General features: G+C 38.7%; 1 protein-coding gene across 13 annotated transcripts in view; it reads right to left on the bottom strand.

Annotated features, from left to right (window-relative positions):
• Positions 1 to 20,573, bottom strand: part of atxn1a (ataxin 1a) — a 478,304-nt gene that overhangs the window by 273,249 nt on the left and 184,482 nt on the right. The window lies entirely within an intron of this gene.

The raw sequence follows: 20,573 nt of genomic DNA, 5'->3' as shown, positions 1-20,573 counted from the left end.
CTATCCAATCCTTTCTCTCACTGTGCGGTGGAACACTCATCATCATGCAAGTACATTCCACAAAAATAAATGACACACTGTTAGCCTGGGCAAAGGAGTTAAATAAATAAGCAATGCCATTGCATTAGCCACAAACTTTAATCAAAACACAAACATTCTCAGCAAAACTTGTCTCAGAGATTTTTTTTTAAATCACATGACAAATGAGTAAGACTAGTAACAGCAAACCCACTGAATAATGCCCAGAGCTGACAGATTCAACAGGAAATGTGCGATCTAACTTGTAACCCAGGTAACCATGAAAATGTCGAACCACTGTTTCTCCCACATGATAGTCTACAAATAGCTTCTGCTGTTCAATTACATTTTGATGAAATTCCAAATAAAAATGTATAGGGCTTCAGCTCACAATTTAAAACATTAACTCTGGTTGAGAGAAGTATAGGTTCTTAAAGTAAATTTGTTTCTATAGGATTTCTACACCTCTCAAAGTAAATAACAATACCAACAACTCATTTGAAATAGTAAAAGATATTGGTTAGACAACAGCACCAAGGAAATAATTTTTTTTGATTATTGCAGAAGTTATGCCATGTCAAACCATTTGGGAATTAAAAGTGCATACATTTTCTCTCTTGGATTTAGATCCCAATATTTAGAGAATCTAAAAAAAAATCCTTTGAGAAAAAACCAAAACTCTAATTATTAATCATAATGTATTCTGGGTGACATGCAACTAAATCACAGCAAATCAAAGATGGTTTTAATGTAAACTTCTGTAATTGCCAAATTACAGTACTGAGTAATCAGTACTCAGTACTAGTACTGAGGCAAACTACCGAAAACATGAGTACTTCCAGCGGCTGGATTTTTCAAGTTGCTGTATTTATTATTATTAAGTAGCACTGCCTACAAATGATAGACCCACCTCCAACTACTGATGCCAATTTCCAGGAACACAATTTCAAACCAAATAAAATTTCACAAGCCACTGGAACTTGTCTGCACAAGTAGGCCTAGCTGTCACATATTCCCAAAGTACACAAATGCCCCCTTATTAGCTCTTGCTTTTTGGAGTGTTAGCATTCTCATGTTTATCACAAAAATAAAGCTACCTCAGATATTCTGTTAGAAGATGCTGCTGCTTTATGGAGAAAACATTAAACAGGTATCTTCTGCTTTGTCAATAGACAAAAAGAATCCTATAGCAGCACTGTGAAGTACAGATGAACTATTTCAAGTACTTTGACCCAGTATTTAACCCTTTGGGACGGCATGGAAACATAGTGGTTAGTGGGCTCAATTCCCACTGCTGCCTGTCCAGAGTTTGTCCCCATGGCTGCATGGGTTTTCACCCAAAGTCCAAAGATGTACTAGTTCGTAAGTTAATTGGTCACTGTAAATTGTCCCTTGATTAGGCTCAGATTAAATCAGGGGATTGCTGGGTGGCGTGGCTCAGAGAGCTGATTCCACACTGAATGTCAATAAATAAATAAATGATCAACACCACACAGAAAACAATCCTCTCATTATTGAACTGCTGTTTGTAGGACAATGTTTTGTTCCAACTGCCTGCAGTCTTTCTTATAACTGTGATTTCACTTCAAAAATTAATTGAAATTGTTTCTTTTCATGACCTTAAGATGTGCCACAGCTAATTCACAGCTGTAAATTAGCCTCGACACATCTTAAGGTCATGAAAAGTCTCTGCCACATTTTTGAACTTCAACAAAATTTCAAATCAGATTTCCAAGTTACCCACTACACAAGACCTCTATCTCGCCCAACAGCAAGATCAAATTAAACATTTTCAAATCAATTTGATCAATTTGGGGCAAGATTTGCAAAACCCTGAAATTTGATCTATGTCCATTATTTTAAGATCAAAGGAAACCAATAGTTGACAAGTGCAAGGTCCAAAGAGCCTGTTCTAGACTACTGCAGAAATTGAAACACGGTGGGCCAAAGGTCTGTTATTCTGCTATATAACTAAATGCCATTTTAACAAGATACAAAGAAAATTATGGGTCTTTTGAGCTTTTATTTTGGAACCAAATATAGAGGGAACAGGGGAGAAGTGGTGTAATATGGAAGAAAACACATGGTTAGGCTTAACCCCAGCAAGATATTTTGAGGTTATTGAGATAACCCCATTTTCTCAGAAATTTAAAATGCTCCATTCTATTTCACCCATACATTCTGAATGAAGAAGGGATATTGGAATATTTGTATTTTGCTTAATACCTCTACAAGTTATTCTAAATATCATTTGTCAATTATTTTAGAAAGGAAGCATTGCAAATATGACTAGGTCACCATTAGGCCTGAAAATAATCATAATTTGCAGAAGATGAAGCAAGTGTTTGCCTAATATATATTGACTGATGTATTCTGCCACATCATAGATAATGTGTCCAGGACAGAGTAGTCTGACCTCTGTACGGCGAGAACATCACTGATAAGTAGTACCCAATAAGTAATGCAAAATGCACAATTTTAAAGTGTTTTCATTTTACACTGGTAAAAAAACACGATCAAGAGAATTAAATCCAAGTACATTGTTCACACAATTCCCCAAGCAAGGACAGCAATGAAATATTGCAGAATGTTAGCAATGCTTTCATTTTCCTCTCTTCCTGAGGAAATGCCAGCTACAGAGAGAAACAAATCATAATACTGAACTAGAAATATCATGCTCTTAACTCGTCACATGTGCCACACAAAGAATCTACAGCAAGTTTAAAAACTTAATGCACAATTTATTGTTGGGAAATATATGGAAATTAATATAGTTTTATAAAAGTAACAGAAATAATTGATCCAATCTATTTTAAGTGTCTAAACATTATCATTGCATCACCCGAGTACAGTCAAGCAACGTTACAATAGACCAGACTACAAGTTACTTTAAACCTGAAATTTTCAGACTACACACTGAAAAACTATTGTGCAATCCCCAGAAGCAAAAGAATTCATGTATTGGAATTTTTGAAAGGCTTTTTGAGGAAGAAAAGATGAAGCAATGGGCTTACCCATCCACCACTGAACTTAACCAAAACCCACAGGGTTTGACACATCAACATTTCTAGTACTGCTTAATAGTTTGCTTGTACTAAGAGGCTAAATTTTTCTATGGCGTTTTGCCATGTCATGAGTCCACAGAGTTCTGATAATTACAAATGTTTAAATCTGCTGGGGTTTTTTCTAGCTAGCTTTGGCAATACAATCAAGCCAAGAGCATACTTTGAAGTTTTAGAAATTACCCACCTCCCTATCTAACACAATCCAAGAAATACTGACAGCCAGATCTGAATAGGCATCGCTGATGCTTTTTGAGACCGGGGTAAATTGGGTAAAAGGCGTAGCTATATAACATATCCTCTGATTTCCAAGCACATTTATTATATATCTGCTCCAAGTGTGCCAGAATTTCAAATAAGACCAAAATAAACTAAGGCCCATTAGACCAATATTTTCCCTAAAAATTCTACTTCCTTTTCCTCATCTTCTCTAACCCCAGAAACTGTATGAAGTGGTCATAATCAAATAGTCATTTTTGAAGGGCCAGCACAGGGATGAATAAACGTCAGATCTTCACTTTCAGGAAACGTGCTATTCTGGAAAAAAAAATGAACTTTTCACAGAGAACACAAACACACTAGAAATCTAATTTGGATAACAAAGCAAACGGACAAAGCTTATTATTCTTTAGGACCTGTAAGCTGTACACCACCCTTTAACTTCAGGCTAAAGGACCAATAAACCCTCAGTATTGGCAATGAGGGCATCCTCAGCTCTGTTCATTTTGTGGTTGAATGCTCAGAAAAAGTCCTTAAAAGGCAATAACACCCTGTGCTGATGCGAGAACAAGAACACAGACTTCAAGCACTTTGGTAGACTAAAATTATGAAGTTTTACTTCACATATGGTGTGCTATATCTGGGCGAGGAGTAATTAAATTGACCCAGGTCCCTCCACAGAGAAAGCTTAATTCCTCAACATTGTTATCTTTCACCTCAAGTCCAAAATTAAAGTGAGAAGTAGGCAAATACTGTGTAATCTCAATTCATAAGGGAAAAAGAGGCTAAGTGACAGGTTAATAATTTCTTTAGATCAAACTTTTCTTCCTGATTAGGATAGGAATATGTTTAAATTTGCGAAAATATTTCAGGTTCCATTTTGCAGCTCATTGTATATCCGTAATTTCAAATTTCTGTATAAATCCCAAGAGGATCTATGCTTCAAGTGCAGCTTCATCACTTTTAAGATGTGCCAAGGTTGTGAGAGGTCAAATACAAATACAAGTCCTTTCCATTATTACAGATTTTCAGCACCAACTTTTTGATCTACAACTTTTTAAGAGGAACTATAATTGCTTTGTAGGGCATCTGAAACAACCCTACTCAGAAACAAAGTTGGATCATAAAATATATTTGACAAGCCCTAAAGTGCATGTTTCACATAATTTACAATTTAAAGAAAATTGAAACTTCTCTCCCGTGCATATTTTCTGCAAAACATCAATTTCTTGGTCATGACAATACAGCCTTTAAGGTTAAGCATACAAGCTATTTTAATAAATTTTTACTAATAGTTCATCCTTCAGTATTACTAAAGGTGGATGTGGTATATAATGACTTTCTTCTTGACTATTCTAAAATCACCACAAAATTTGTTTAATCAGTTTCTCCCATATAGAAACATAACTGTAAATGTCAACAGCTAAACTTTAAAAAGGGATTGAAACAAATCATTCAGCCCAGTTTCTTTCACCCAGCTTGCTTGCTTGGTAGCTTGCCAGTTAAAACTTTTGGCTCCAATTCAGATGTGCAAAACTTCTTTGGGCTCCAGGGTCCCAGTCAAACAATCTAATCAGTACTTTGAATACGGTTTATTTTTTGTTAAACAGATTTAGTTTTCAGACACTGCTGTTGAAGCAACTGCCATTTTTATAATGCACATAATCCAGTTAACACACACAAAATGCTGGAGGAACTCAGCAGGCCAGGCAGCATCTATGGAAAAAAGTGCAGTCGACGTTTCAGGCCAAAACCCTTCAGCAGGACTGGATAAAAAAAGCTCAGGAGTAGATTTGAAAGATGGGGGGAGGGGAGGGAGAAACACCAGGCGACAGGTGAAACCTGGAGGGGGAGGGATGAAGAGCTAGGAAGTTGAATGGTAAAAGAGACAGAAGTCCATGAAAGAAAGAAAAAAGGGCAGGGGGAGGAGCACCAGAGGGAGGCGATGGGCGGACAAGGAGATACCATGAGAGGGGGACAAGGGGATGGGAAATGGTGAAAGGTGGGGTGAGGGGGAAGAGGCATTACTGGAAATTTGAGAAATCTATGTTCATACCATCATACCAAATGGAAAACATGCTCCTCAAACTTCAGTGTGGCCTTATCCAGACATTGGAGGAGGCCTTGGATAGACATATTAGAATGGAAATGGGAAGTACACTTAAAATGGGTGGCCACTGGGAGTTATGTTTGTAATCCACTTAAGGCTTACAAATTTAACTGACTTTACAAACCATGAGATTATAAATGGCAACCTACACAGTGAAAACTGAAACACATTTCCTAGGCTCTGACGTATTTCATATGAGGGGTACTTCTGCTTTGTGCAGAAATTTGTAATTGTAGCATTCATTTGTCTGGGTATCTTTACATGGTACCTTTTTCAGGCCATGTCAATGATTGAGTTTAGAGTCTCACAAAGAACATTAATCACTCTCTCATTATATATTCAAAGTTTTACATGCAGATGAAATGTTAAAAAAAACATGTAAAGTAACTGGTGACATAAGTCAAGGTTCATAAGTACACTGCAGGTTACACTTCATTGCAGAAGTCCCAGCAAAGACATAAAACATGCTAGCACTCACTTCCTGCAACAACATTAACTAACACTACACTGTAAAACTAATAGCACATTCTCTGATCAATCATGAGCAATGCCACAGGATAGCACACTTCTACATTCACGTTTGATAGTAGAGAAGAGAATTTCTCCTTCCCAAATGCAGCAAAGCTTTCATTCCGTTCAAATATGCAGTAGTATTATGAAACAACAATTTCCTCAGCAAGGCAGTCTAAGAAACAAATGTTCAAACACATGTCATGTCTGAATAAAGATTAAAGATTTAAAGATTGGCTTTATTTGTCACAGGTATATCAAAATATACAATGGAATGCACCACTTGCATCATGACCAACACAGTCGAAAGCTGTGCTGGGGGCAGCCTGCAAGTGTCGCCAACATAGCATAACTTATTAACACTAACCTTTGCATCTTTGAAACACTGGATGAAACCAGAGCACCTGGTGGAAAGCCACACAGTCACAGGGAGAAAGTGCAAACACTTTACAGACTGCGGTGGGAACTGAAGTCTGGTCCTGCAGCTTTCCACTAACCGCTACGCTAACATGCCACACACCGATAAATGAATAAATATTATTAACAATATACGTGTCTCAGTAAAAAAAAAATACAATTTTTTTAATTCAACAAGATAATCAATAGGGGAAGTAGCTTGTGTATGAAAGTGTGTGTTTATTGGGAATATGCTAGGATGAATAGCGGAGTGTTCATAATCATCGTGAGGGCCTTACCTTCAAATATGTAGTTTGTTAATGTTGAATGAGTATTAACATGAGGTGGTCCTTTTTTAATATTGTTAAAACTTGCTGAACTTTTCCGGTGACAATACTCATCTCAAGCACAAAAGGGAGATATTGTTGGCCATTGATCAGTCAAATTGGGATCCATCTACATGATAATTCAAAATAATTGCCGCAATAAAAGCCTTTATTTTTAAATGATTACATTTATATAGGCAATTCTGGACAATGTTTCTCACCCTTTGCATGCCATCTTGGCTGAACAGAGGAGCACTTTTAGTAATAGACTAAGATTACTCCAAAGAGCTCTATACGAGGTCATTCTTACCCTCGGCCATTAGGCTCGATAATGAGTCAACACAGCTGGGAAGCAATGACCCCCTCCTGTTAGACTGTTTGAGGTAACTTATTATTTTCTTCTTTCTACTTCTCTTCTAATATTTATATATCTGTGCCCTTGTAATGCTACTGTGACAGTGTAATTTCCTTTGGGATCAATAAAGTATTGATCTATCTATCTTTCATAACAAAAGATTTTCCAAAATGCTTTGTGTGCTTTATGACAGTTTAAGATCAAATCATAGCATCAATGGATTTCAAAGGGTGTTAAATAAGAGATAGCTTCAGATAGGTTCTTTAATTCCAGTAAGTTAAATTTTATTGTGGGGCAGTGTAAAATGGAGACAAAATTGGGTAATGGATATAAAATGGGAATGAGTGATTCTTCAGGTAACAGATTTAAATATATGCTGAACTGGCACTAAACTGTATCACCTTAACACCCTTAAAATCAAGTGTCCTCAGTACTGCACAAGGCCGTAATCAAACAAACTGTTTGATTAAAAACATTCTAATGAAACAAAAATAGTACATCAAATAATATATCCATAATAAACTTAGAAAATAACAAATATAAAAAATGCATAATAAAATTAGGTCAAGCAATATTAAATCACAAGGCATAAAGAAAATATGGTGGAGCTAGAAAGAGATAGAGGGGTTACTATATACACAAAAACAGATAATGTAAAAAAAATAATTGAAACACAAGTGCATCTAGTTGGGAATAAGGGAAGATTTTTCATTGTGAAAAGATAATGTGGCATTATGAAATGTATTTGCAATTGTTTTACAATATTGTAAATGTAAGTGGCTGAGAGCACCACGGAGAATGAAACGGATAAAAAGTAAATCAAATAAGAGATTCAAATCTCATAGGGGCCTACTACTGATTGGGTAGAGGCAGCATCAAAGCAGCAGTTGATTGAGGCAATTTCAGCCCTACAGATTTCCACCCCAGTGCAAATAGATATTCTTCAATTTATAAAGCTTTGAGTTATAAATTTCCACTAAAATGCCCTTGACTCTCTGGGAAATGTGCCATTGATTTCTGAATTTATTTTTTGTTTTAACTAACACCTGATAGGAATACTCTGTACCAAAGCACCATAAATGTATTGTGCAACCTTCTGTATTTACATAATTACACACAAGTGCTTTTATAAGAAAGAAAATAGTTTATAAATCAAGGAATACTTGTACATCAAATAGATGCAGCTTCAGAAGACAATCTTTTGTATCACCAGTAAAGAAGTCTCAGAAATAATACATTTACACAAATCAACCCAAGTTATAGGAAAGAAAGCAGGAAACAGCAAGGATGAACTACATTTTATATTTTATGAAAGAAATATATTGACATTTTATAACATGTTGGTTATTTAAATAATTTACTGATACATGATCAAAATTTAACCTTGCAGCTGAAATTATGAAAAGACTTACAGATGTATTTACAATAAAAAATTGTAACCATCAATAATAAATCACTTTTTAAAGAAACTTTAAATTGCACACAAAACAAGCTCTTTAAGTTAAAAATGTCTGAGAAAGTTCCTTTCATAAAAATGTCTGGCTCGTGACCCCTGGATTATAACTGCTGCTTCAGTCCCACAGCTTGTGAATGAGCTTCTGTTGTTAACATATGAAGACTGATGTACTATGGCACAGAATTTGCTTACTACCACAGCTTATGTACTCAGATATTCAATAAACAATACAAAATTTCACCAAGCTACTGCAAAATAAATTTCATAAAAATTAAGGCTGCATTATAAACGAGGCAGGGGCAGTTGCATACAAGTAACACTTACTTTTATTAATGACAGTAATTTGCAAATGGAATAGGTCTCAATTTTGCTTCTGGAAGGAGAAATTGTTTAAACTACACCATAGCTACTTTTTTCTTCAGACACATCAGAATCAGATTTAATATCACTGGCGTATGTCCTGAAATTTGTTAACTTTGCAGCAGCAGTACAATGCAATACATAATACAAAGGAAAAAAACTGAATTGCAGTATATCAAAGAGTTAAATTAAATAAGTAGTGCCAAAAGAAAATTAGTAAGGTTGTGCTAATGGGTTCAATGTCCTTTCAGAAATCAGAAGCCAGAGGGGAAGAAGCTGTCCTGAATCACTGAGTGAGTGCCTTCACTCACTCAGCAATGCCAGACTTTTAACATCATAAATCCGCAAGTTGTTTGTTATGTCTCCCCTCTCGCTGTGAAATGGAGACATCCCTTTTTCTCCCTCATTAGGGCGAGAGAGCCTATGGTATGTCCAATTACTGGGTGAATGAATAGCTTTTTGGGTACTGCAAGTCTTTGGCTTTGCTGCATGCTTGAGTACACGATGGGGAGTACTGATGCCTTTTTGCTGATGGGGGTCGTTGCCTTGCTACTGCTTGTGTGTGGGGGGAGCTTTGGGGTTCTAACATTTTAACTGTCATTCATTCTTTGGGGCTCTTCTCTGTGAAGAAGAATTTCAGGATGTATATTGTACACATTTCTCTGCCATTAAGTGTACCTATTGAAATCTATTCACACTTCTCCCTAGTGGTAGCAATGAGACGAAGGCATGTCGTGGGTGGGGGGTCCTTTTTGAGGCACCGCTCCTTGAAGATGCCCTGGATACTGCAGAGGCTAGTGTCCACGATAGAGCTGACTAATTTTAATGACATGTTAAATCATGAGATTTATTTGAGTAACCAACATTTTTCTCCCAATTATACACTCCTGTATTGCCTCAATCAACAAACATGACTGGTTTTGTTTACAGGGTCAATTGCTAAATATGGTGCACCTGGGACAATAATGACAATATTTCCAAGTCAGGATTTTGCACAACTTGGAAGAGAACATCTATTCAGTCATTTGCATCTACTTATTACTACACATGAAATCCTGGACTTAACAAGTGAAAATAAATTACAGGGGAGGTGCTGTTGAATAGGCTAGTGGTGAAGTCAGTAAATTCTATAGATGTACACTGCAACTATTGCACGTCAGTGATGAAAGGAATGAATACTTAAGGTGGTGGAAGGTGAATTGATTCAGTTGCACTCATCTACCCAAATGAACAGTATTTTATTATATTTCTTGTACATGGTGGAAAGGCTCTGGAATGTTGGGGTGAGTCACTCATTAAAGGACAGCCAACTTTTAACCTAGCCTTGAACAGTATTTATATAGTTGGTCCAGTTAAGTTTCTGGCCCCAATTTGCCAATGGTGCGGTACTTAACAAGAGCAATGTCATTAAAAGTCAAAGTCTGTGGTTATACTACCTTGCTGAATGAATATAAAATCTGCAGAGGAGGAAACCAAAAATAAAAACAAATAGTTGGAAATACTCAGGACAGATAGCATCTGTGAAAGGAGAAACAGAGTTAACACATGAAGTTGAATCATTAACTCTGTAACTGCAGATACCACCTGACCTGAAGAGTGCTTCCAACAATTCTCGATTTTATCTCACTTATTGAATGTGGTCACTGTCCGCTACTTGTATAACACATGCAGGTGTGAACTGCTTCATCTGGTGATGAAGGACAAATTGGAACTATACATATTGCATTCAAAACAGCACAGACTTCTAACCATATGAAATTCATTGATAAAGCAGCTGAATATAGTTGGGCATACCATGCTGTCCTAAGAAACTTCTGCAATAATATTCCGATAATGAGAATGGACTGACTGCATAATAATTAGCTGAATTGGATTGATCTGCTTTTTTTTTTGAAGAGCACATGCATGCTCTTGTAGAAACAGTCATGCAGAAACCACTGCTGTAATTATACTGGAACAGACCTGCGAGATATGTACCTGTTCTGGTGTGCTCTCTTCAATACTAGAGCAGGGGTGTTGCCTACTCCGATAACCTGTGTTCAGTACAGTACTCAAAGTCATTTCTTGATACTACATGGAGTGAATCAAATTGTTTAAAGCCCAATTTCTGCGGTGGGATCTCAAGAGAAAATTGAGATGGATCATCCTTTCAGTATTTCCTGACAGGCTTGGCTATGAATGCTTCAGACTTGAAACACATGGTGAGGGCCACCATTTTGGGGGATAGAGAGATATCTTGGAGTTCCACCTCCTATTAATCCTTGATGCTCCTACCACCATTCCTAACTAGATGTGACAAGACTGCTAGCCTTTAGTTTAAACCATTAGTTACAAGTGCACAGCTCCATTCATTATTATCTGTTTAGAATGCATATAGTCCTGAATTATAGTAGCAGCAGGCTGGCAACTTGATATACAGTGGCATGCAAAAGTTTTTGTACCGCTGGTCAAAACATGTTACTGTGAACTGATCTCCAAAAGTCATAAAGTTAAAGATGAGACACTCTTTTCAACATTTTAAGATTAGTGTATTATTTTTGTTTTGTACAATTTTAGAGTGAGAAAAAGGAAAGGAGCCCCATGCAAAAGTTTGGGCACCCCAAGAGATTTGAGCTCTCAGATAACTTTTACCAAGGTCTCAAACCTTAATTAGCTTGTTAGGGCTATGGCTTGTTCACAGTCATCATTAGGAAAGGCCAGGTGATGCATATTTCAAAGCTTTATAAATACTCTGACTCCGCAAACCTTGTCACAACAATCAGCAGCCATGGGCTCCTCCAAGCAGCTGCCTAGCACTCTGAAAATTAAAATAAATGATGCCCACAAAGCAGGAGAAGGCTATAAGAAGATAGCAAAATGTTTTCAGGTCGCCATCTCCTCAGTTCATAATGTAATTAAGATATGGCAGTTAACAGGAACAATGAAGGTCAAGTTGAGGTCTGGAAGACCAAGAAAACTTTCCGAGAGAGCTTCTCGTAGAATTGCTAGAAAGGCAAATCAAAACCCCCATTTGACTGCAAAAGACCTTCAGGAAGATTTAGCAGACTCTGGGGTGGTAGTGCACTGTTCTACTGTGCAGCGACACCTGCACAAATATGACCTTCATGGAATCCTTTCCTGCGTCCTCACCACAAAATTCAGCGTCAGAAGTTTGCAAAGGAACATCTAAACAAGCCTGATGCATTTTGGAAACGAGTCCCGTGGACTGATGAAGTTAATATAGAACTTTTTGGCCGCAATGAGCAAAGGTATGTTTGGAGAAAAAAGGGTGCAGTATGTCATGAAAAGAACACCTCTCCAACTGTTAAGCACGGGGGTGGATTGATCATGCTTTGGGCTTGTGTTGCAGCCAGTGGCACGGGGAACATTTCACTGGTAGAGGGAAGAATGAATTCAATTAAATTTAATGCTTAATTTTAAAAGTTTAATGCTGATAAGTGTGAGGTGCTACATTTTGGTAGGAATAATCCAAATAGGACATACATGGTAAATGGTAGGGCATTGAAGAATGCAGTAGAACAGAGTGATCTAGGAATAATGGTGCATAGTTCCCTGAAGGTGGAATCTCATGTGGATAGGGTGGTGAAGAAAGCTTTTGGTATGTTGGCCTTTATAAATCAGAGCATTGAGTATAGGAGTTGGGATGTAATGTTAAAATTGTACAAGGCATTGGTAAGGCCGAATTTGGAATATTGTGTACAGTTCTGGTCACCGAATTATAGGAAAGATATCAACAAAATAGAGAGAGTGCAGAGAAGATTTACCAGACTGTTACCTGGGTTTCAGCACCTAAGTTACAGGGAAAGGTTGAACAAGTTAGGACTTTATTCTTTGGCATGTAGAAGGTTGAGGGGAGATTTGATAGAGGTATTTAAAATAATGAGGGGGATAGATTGAGTTGACGTGGATAGGCTCTTTCCATTGAGAGTAGGGGAGATTCAAACAAGGAGACATGATTTGAGAGTTAGGGGGCAAAAGTTTAAGAGTAACACGAGGGAAAATTTATTTACTCAGAGAGCGGTAGCTGTGTGGAATGAACTTCCAGTAGAAGTGGTAGAGGCAGGTTCGGTATTGTCATTTAAGGTAAAATTGGATAGGTATATGGACAGGAAAGGAATGGAGGGTTATGGGCTGAGTGCAGGCCAGTGGGACTAGGTGAGAGTAAGCATCGGCAGGGACTAGAAGGGCCAAGATGGCTGTTTCCGTGCTGTAACTGTTATATGGTTAAATACCAGCAAATTCTGGAAGCAAACATCACACCGTCCATAAAAAAAAAGCTGAAGATGAAAAGAGGATAGCTTCTACAACAGGCCAATGATCCTAAACACACTCAAAATCCACAATGGACTACGGGAAGAGGTGCAAGCTGAAGGTTTTGCCATAGCCCTCACAGTCCCCCGACCTAAACATCATTGAAAATTTGTGGATAGACCTCAAAAGAGAAGTGCATGCAAGATGACCCAAGAATCTCACAGAACTAGAAGCCTTTTGACAGGAAGAATGGGCAAAAATCCCCCAAACAAGAATTGACTCTTATAGCTGGCTGCAGAAAGCGTTTCCAAGCTGTGATACTTGCCAAAGGGGGTGTTACTAATTACTGACCATGCACAGTGCCCAAGCTTTTGCTTCGGGCCCTTTTCCTTTTTTTGTTATTTTGAAACTGTAGAAGATGGAAATAAAAAGGTAATCTCGCTTAAAATATTAAAGAAATGTGTCATCTTTAACTTTATACCTTTTGGAAATCAGGTCATCTTTTACTCGCTTAGCTATTCACATTAATAGAAATTTTGACCGGGGTGCCCAAACTTTTGCAAGCCTCTGTAGCTGTTCATGCAGTTCTGCCTTTCTAGACTTCTAATTGAACGAAGGTAGATCACTTGGCTTGATTGCGAAAGGTAGAGCAAGAGATATGTTGGGCTAAGGTTTCAAACTATGATGGTATACATTCCTAGTGCTGCTGACAGTGCAGAGTGTCTCATGGGTACCCAATCATCAGGTATCAGAGCTGTTCTGGGATTATAACACAGGAACTTGCTGCATGACTAATATAAGATGAGGCAGGATAAACAGTAAAATACTTGGATGTGATGGTGCATTTCCTTTACTTTTCCTCAAATGGATCAGACAGCAGAAAATACCTGGTTAATCTTTAACTTAGCAGAACACACTGTATGCCATGAATAAACAGTAAATCCCACCAGCAACCAACTTCAATTTTATAACCATTGGTCTATGTCAAAGAAAAAATTGTATGTCATAATTAGAACCAGTCAAAGTAAACATGTCTGAATCCCTGACTCTATGGAAAATAATCAGGTTAAAAGTAATTGCAAAACAGAGTGATTATTTTTGTATAATTAAATGTCGATCCAAGTGCTTGACAAAACTATAAGTATCATTTTCTGATAGTCACTATAAATAGGCAAGAAATTCTGCAATCTGGCTGTACACCTCAAATTTACAGTTTAATCACGTCTCAATTTACAAACTGATCTAGATATAAGATCTGAATCCAACACATCCAATACCAACAGTTGATTTTTCAGGCCAAACTCCTGCACCAGGGCCTGCCTCACCTGCTCAATGCCTCCAGCATTTGTATGTGCTGCTGAAGAAGAATGAGTTTGGTTTGGAGGAGGTGCATCATTGAAAGGTTCTGTAGCATAAGCTTTTCCATCAGAATCCAAGAGAGATGTTATATTAAAAAAAAGTTCTAGAGTAGTGGTCACCAACCTTTTTAAGCCCAAGATCCCCTACCTGGGCCTTAGTGAAAGGCAAGATCGACCTACTAAATTGATTAGTTACACGCATGAGCACCAGGCAGAAAAGACCGGAAGTAAAACCACGCAACCCAGAAGCAGAAATAATGTAAGTACGCCAGGGGTCACCAAACTTTTTTGCACCACTGACCAGTTTAATATTGACAATATTCTTGCGGACCAGCCGACCGGGGGTGGGGGGGGGGGGGTTTAAACACGACGGGAATACAGCAATACTCGAAGCAGGTTCCTTATGTCCAGTCTATTCCGCAATTTAGTTTACAAGGCTCTCAGCACTTAGCTTCTGTCCCGCTTGCTCACGTTTTTTCTGCTGAAAAAACTCAACGGGTTTGTCTTTAAGTGCAGGGTGCTTGGACTCAGGGTACTGAAGCAGTTTTGAGGGCTTCATTGCCTCATTAGACAGCCTCCAGGCCTGAACTCCAGTTTCTCGCCCGCCAGCCGCCTTGGCCAGGTGAGGCTGGTCGTGGGTGGGGTGAGAGGACAAGGTCAGGGCCCGAGGTCCCCATGCCGGGGCCGCAGCGGTTGCAGTCCGGAGAGCGGCCGACCGACCAAGAGAGGAGTGCGACAGGGCACGTGCCCACCCCCCTTGTAGGATCTATCAGCTGACAAAAGTTTGGCTCGAGGGATGACTTTCAGTAGAGCGCAGCGAGGTCGCTGCTCTGCTACTTACGAAACCCTGAGCCCGAATTAGGTCGTCTGCGAATATTTTAGCACCGGGTTCCCCACGAACATTCGGTGTGCTAAACAGGTTCAGAGGCGGCGCCCATCTGTCTGCGCTCCAGGCCAGTACCAACTGCACTTCCCGCCAGCCGCGCGAGGCAACCAGTTACCCGAGGCCAGCCAGTGATCCCTAGCACAAGGGCATCACTGCATTTAGGTGACTAATGACCTCACGTGCGTTCAGTTCAACAGTGGGTGTGACAGGGAATGAGGAAAGGTGCAGCTGACTCATATCATTTCATATCGCTAAATCATATCGTTTCCTCGTGGTTGGAGACCACTGAAGTACACTGTAGTGTGTGGCGGGGAAGCTATACGCATGCACACTGGGCAGAAAGAACGGAAATAAAACCCCGCAACCCAGACACAATCTCTCAACAGTATTTGTGTATTTATTTTTCATTTTTTTCAGATCTACTGGGAAAGTCTCAAAGATCGACCAGTCGATTGTATTCTAGAGCAATTGAGAACTCATTCAATTAAAGGCAGTTTCATCTTGCTGCTCCGGGAACAGGGGTCACAGTGTCTCAGAAATTAAGCATTTGACTACTTAAGGCACTGATGATGAATTTTTTTTTGTTGACAGGGCTCTGATTCTTTTTTTCCCCCCTTAAACTGGAGAAATGAGATCTCAATCATTGTGTAATCTCAAGATTAAGATCAACTGATTTCTGGACCATAAGGGGTATCAATCAGCTACGTTTGGGAGTAAGTTAAGGAAATCAGCAGCACCAATGCTGGAGGAAAAAATAAGAACAATTGACTATAAGGCCTTTTCCAATACTGTGTATCTGCATACATTTCAAACTGCTGATACAACTGTAATTACACACTGTGATGTAAAATCTCACTCAAGTGAAAACAATGCTTACTAACATCTTCCAAATTGAAACAGGACAAAACACCATTGCAAAGATTTAACTGTTTGGTTACAAGACTGTAAATGGAATCCCTAATTATTTACACATGAGCAAACTGAAAATGTAAAGACTTCTTATTAGAGGCATTGCCTAGGTGTATGTTATAAATACACAAATAAGTCAGAATCTTGGCTATTTGCATCTGCATACAGATTTATTTGCAAAGTCAAATGCACAGACACACACAACATATACATACATTACATGCAATATTGTGCACACAGAATTATTTGTTCGCAAGCCCAATTGATCAAGATGGGCAAGAAAGTTAGAAGAGTGTAAATAAACCCACAAAATTAACGCAATGTCCTTTCATTTCATCATCATATGACATAGATGATCATGGTCTTATCCATGACCATGATTGTCCTTGACAAATTTTTCTACAGAAGTGGTTTGCCATTGCCTTCTTCTGAGAATTGCTTCACAAGATGGGTAACCCCAGCCATTATCAATACTCTTCAGATATTGTCTGCCTAGCATCAGTGGTCATATAACCAGACTTGTGATATGCACCAGCTGCTTGTACGGCCATCCACCTCTTTGCTCCCATGGCTTCAGGTGTCCCTGACCAAGTGGTGGAGGGCCTAGGTAGGTGCAACACTTTGCCTGAGGGTGACCTGCAGGCTAGTGGAGGGAAGGAGCACCTTACACCTCCTTTGGTACAGACATATCTCCATCCCATTTACCCATTCAATTTCTCTTGGAACGGGGTTAGAAATAGCAAATCTGCACATTAGCATCATGGGAGAGCAAGAACATACAATTCTCAAAAGATCCTAAAAGGAACTCAATGCTTTGATTTATTGATATTTAACCCTAATCACCAAGAATTGGTAGACACTGAATTTTGGACAATAAACCAATCACTTATTAAAATTCTCTTGGGTCAGGAAACAAAAGCTCAAGGCCTGGTACCAGGCAAACAACCTCTTCCTCCATGTCAATAAAAGGAGATGGTTATCGACTTTAGGAAAACCCACATCACTCACACTCTTCATCATGTCTGCTGTACAGCAGTTTAAACACTAAGCAGTTTTAAACTCTTGGGAAGTGTGCATCTCACACAAACACTCATGATTCTAGAGCTTATCCTCCAGAGTCAAGAAAGTTTACCAATGACTCTACTCTCTCGAGTTGGTCAAGGCACACCAGTACTCAAGACCTTCTACAGAACATCCTTACATGGTGCATGACTGTGTGCTGGAAACGGCACTGCAGCAGGCAGGTATTTAAAATTGCCTAACGCATGACTGACAACAGCCTAGCCACCATCAAGGACATACATACAGAAAGGTGCTGGAAAAAAAGCCAGTAATATCGTGAATGACCCCACCCACCCTGCTTATGGACTGTCTGTCCCACTACCATCAGGGAAGAGGCAACGCAGCATTAACACCACAATCACTAAACTCAAAAATAGTTACTTCCTCCAAACCATCAGGTTGATCAATTCCTCCATCCACTACCACTACATACACGTCACCTAGCGTCACACTATGTACACTTAATCAGTCTATATACATAAGTTATTTGTATATTGTGTTTTATAGGATTGTGGGTTTAAAAATAGTATCAAAAATAGTTTTTGATATTATTGTATTCTTTTTGCTTATTGCTTTTCTTATACTATATCAGATCCAGAGTAACAATCACTTTGTTCTCCTTTCCACTCCTGTACCGAAGAATGACAATGAACAATCTTGAATCTTGAAAAACTTTCTCCACATTACGCTTCACTGTAGTGAAGGCCAAGATCCCCAAGATAACAGAAACTCAAAAATAAGCAAAGATGTTCCTTTCCTAACATGCTTCACTAACAATAACACAAATTCCTTCCTGTGTCTAAAAGAATATTTAAAAAACACAGATCTCATGCTTTCAGAAAGAAAATTTTAGAATAAACTAATGTCAATTACAATCAAGTGTAACACAGTTGAATAGGTTGGTGCATTGTTTGTGTGCTGAAAAATTATTAACCACTGACAGAACATAGTTTAAGGAGATATAACCACGTATTTAAACTAACACACCACCACAAATGACAATTAACAAATGCTTACTTCCGGAGAAGAAAACTAAGCATCATAGAACAGTTTTAAATTCACATTCATTACCTTGAATCACATGGACAATACAAATACTCATGTCAGGCTGCTATTTATTGATTGTTACTCAGTATTTAATACATTATTCCTACAGGTCTAATCAAAAAGGTCCAAAATCTGGGCCTCTGCAACTGGATCCTCGACTTCCTCACCTGAAGACCACAGTCTGTGCGGATCAGAAATAATTTCTCTACTTCACTGACTATCAACACTGGCTCACCTCAAGGCTGTGTGCTTAGCCCACTGCTCTACTCTGTCTACACCCATAACTGTGTGGCTAGGCACAGCTCAAAACCATGTATAAATTTGCTAACAATACAACTATTGTTGGCAGAATTTCAGATGGGGTCAAGGCAGCGTACAGGAGCATGATATATCAGCTGGTTGAGTGGTGTCGCAGCAACAAGCTTGCACTCAATGTCAATAAGACCACAGAATTGATTGAGGGCTTCAGAAAGGATAAGACGAGAGAACACACACAAGTCTCAGAGAGGGATCAGAAGTGGAGAGAGTGAGCAATTTCAAGTTCCTGGGTGTCAACATCTCTGAAGTTCTATCCTGGGCCCAACATATTGATGCAGTTACAAAAATGGCACAACAGCAGCTATATTTCATTAGGATTTTGAAGGGATTTGGAATGTCACCAAACACCCTCACAAATTTCTACAGATGTACCATGGAAAGCATTCCATCTGGCTGCTTCTTTGTCTGGTATGGCACGGGGGATGGGGTAGGGGGCACTGCAAAGGATGGACATAAGCTGCAAAGAACTGTAAATCTAGTCAGCTCCATCATGGGTACTAGCCTCCGTAGCATTTAGGGCCTCTTTAAGGAGCAATGCATCAAAAAAGCGGCATCCATCTTTAAGGACTCCCATCATCCAGAAAATCCCCTCTCCTCGTGGCTACGATCAGGGAGGAGATACAGAAACTTGAAATACACACACCCCTCCCCCCCCCATCATACATTGCTGTCATGTTTGGTGTAACAAACGCTCAAGTTGAGTCCAAATAGTATCAGACTTGGTGAGCAGTCATTTCCAACTTTACAAAAATAGAGTATAGCAATGTCAGACACTGGTCAGCCACAACATAACACTGAGGTAGACAACACAGATGTGGGCTCAGGTCTGTCACTGTAGATCACTGGGATACCATACAGGTGAGCTTACATTATATGGTACTGTTTAGCATAGATCATGCCGTGGTATTAAATGTAAATTTTAATAGGTTTTAAGTAGCTGATATACAAAGTAATAAATTGCCAAGTTCTTTGAAATACTGCTGCTGCCCCAGTACGTAAAGACACTGAGATAATGTGCCATAAAAGTACTGATAAATATGATTCCAAAGTAGATGTTAAACATTTATATTTCTCTAGTTCTGGACTTCTAACATTTAGATCACCTTCACATTGACAAGATTTCAAAAACAGTCATTATCATAAAGATTTTGAAAATGAGAGGGAATATCTACTCCCTTCTTACTATGCAGTCATTCTTCTGATTCCAACAATTTCATCCACTAAAATCAAAAAGAAGGTGAAAGATAGGAATTATTTCACCAATATGGACCATTTTGTCAACTTGAAGCAATGCCCGAGTATTATAAAGCCCTCTGTAGTCCTTCAGTATTACACCCAAGGGGATACTCTGAGCAAATCTGGACAAGGAGTTACTGCAAGCCATTTGACCTATCAATTGATTCTCATCATGCCTGAGAATTCCAGAAGAATCTGCAAAACCTATTTCCTTGAGGATGAGATCTGAAAAGACATCCTTCCATTAAACAATCAAAACACAACTGTTTGCTGCAACTGTATCACATTCCTGAATGTTATGCAACCCCAAATGATGAGTTTTGCCTCCAAGCTGGAATTCAATGGACACCAACAACACCATTCAGGAAAGTCTTCCTGCCCTTGCTGAATAAAGACTTCTTTTCTTGTCCGTAGTTAACTAGATGTCTTATCAGACATAATTAATATAACTGAAAATAAATCATAATGCTAGTAACACGAGTGCAAAATGATGGGAATCTAGATTCAGAAAACTTACATCTGCCAGACCAGTCAGCATTATGCTGTGATTATGACTGTCAAAGACAAATATTACAACTCATGTATATGGAAGGTCCTGCCATCCCTAATAATTTCTTCTGAGAGCAAAGGATAAGCAGAGGTTTAACCGATTTAAGTACCAGGCCAAATTGGAAAGATCGAGTATGGGACAAAT

Source organism: Hemitrygon akajei, chromosome 20 (assembly GCF_048418815.1).
Source record: "Hemitrygon akajei chromosome 20, sHemAka1.3, whole genome shotgun sequence".
NCBI lineage: Eukaryota > Metazoa > Chordata > Chondrichthyes > Myliobatiformes > Dasyatidae > Hemitrygon > Hemitrygon akajei.
Note: the sequence above shows the minus strand (reverse complement) of the source record. Positions and strands in the feature narration are given on the sequence as shown.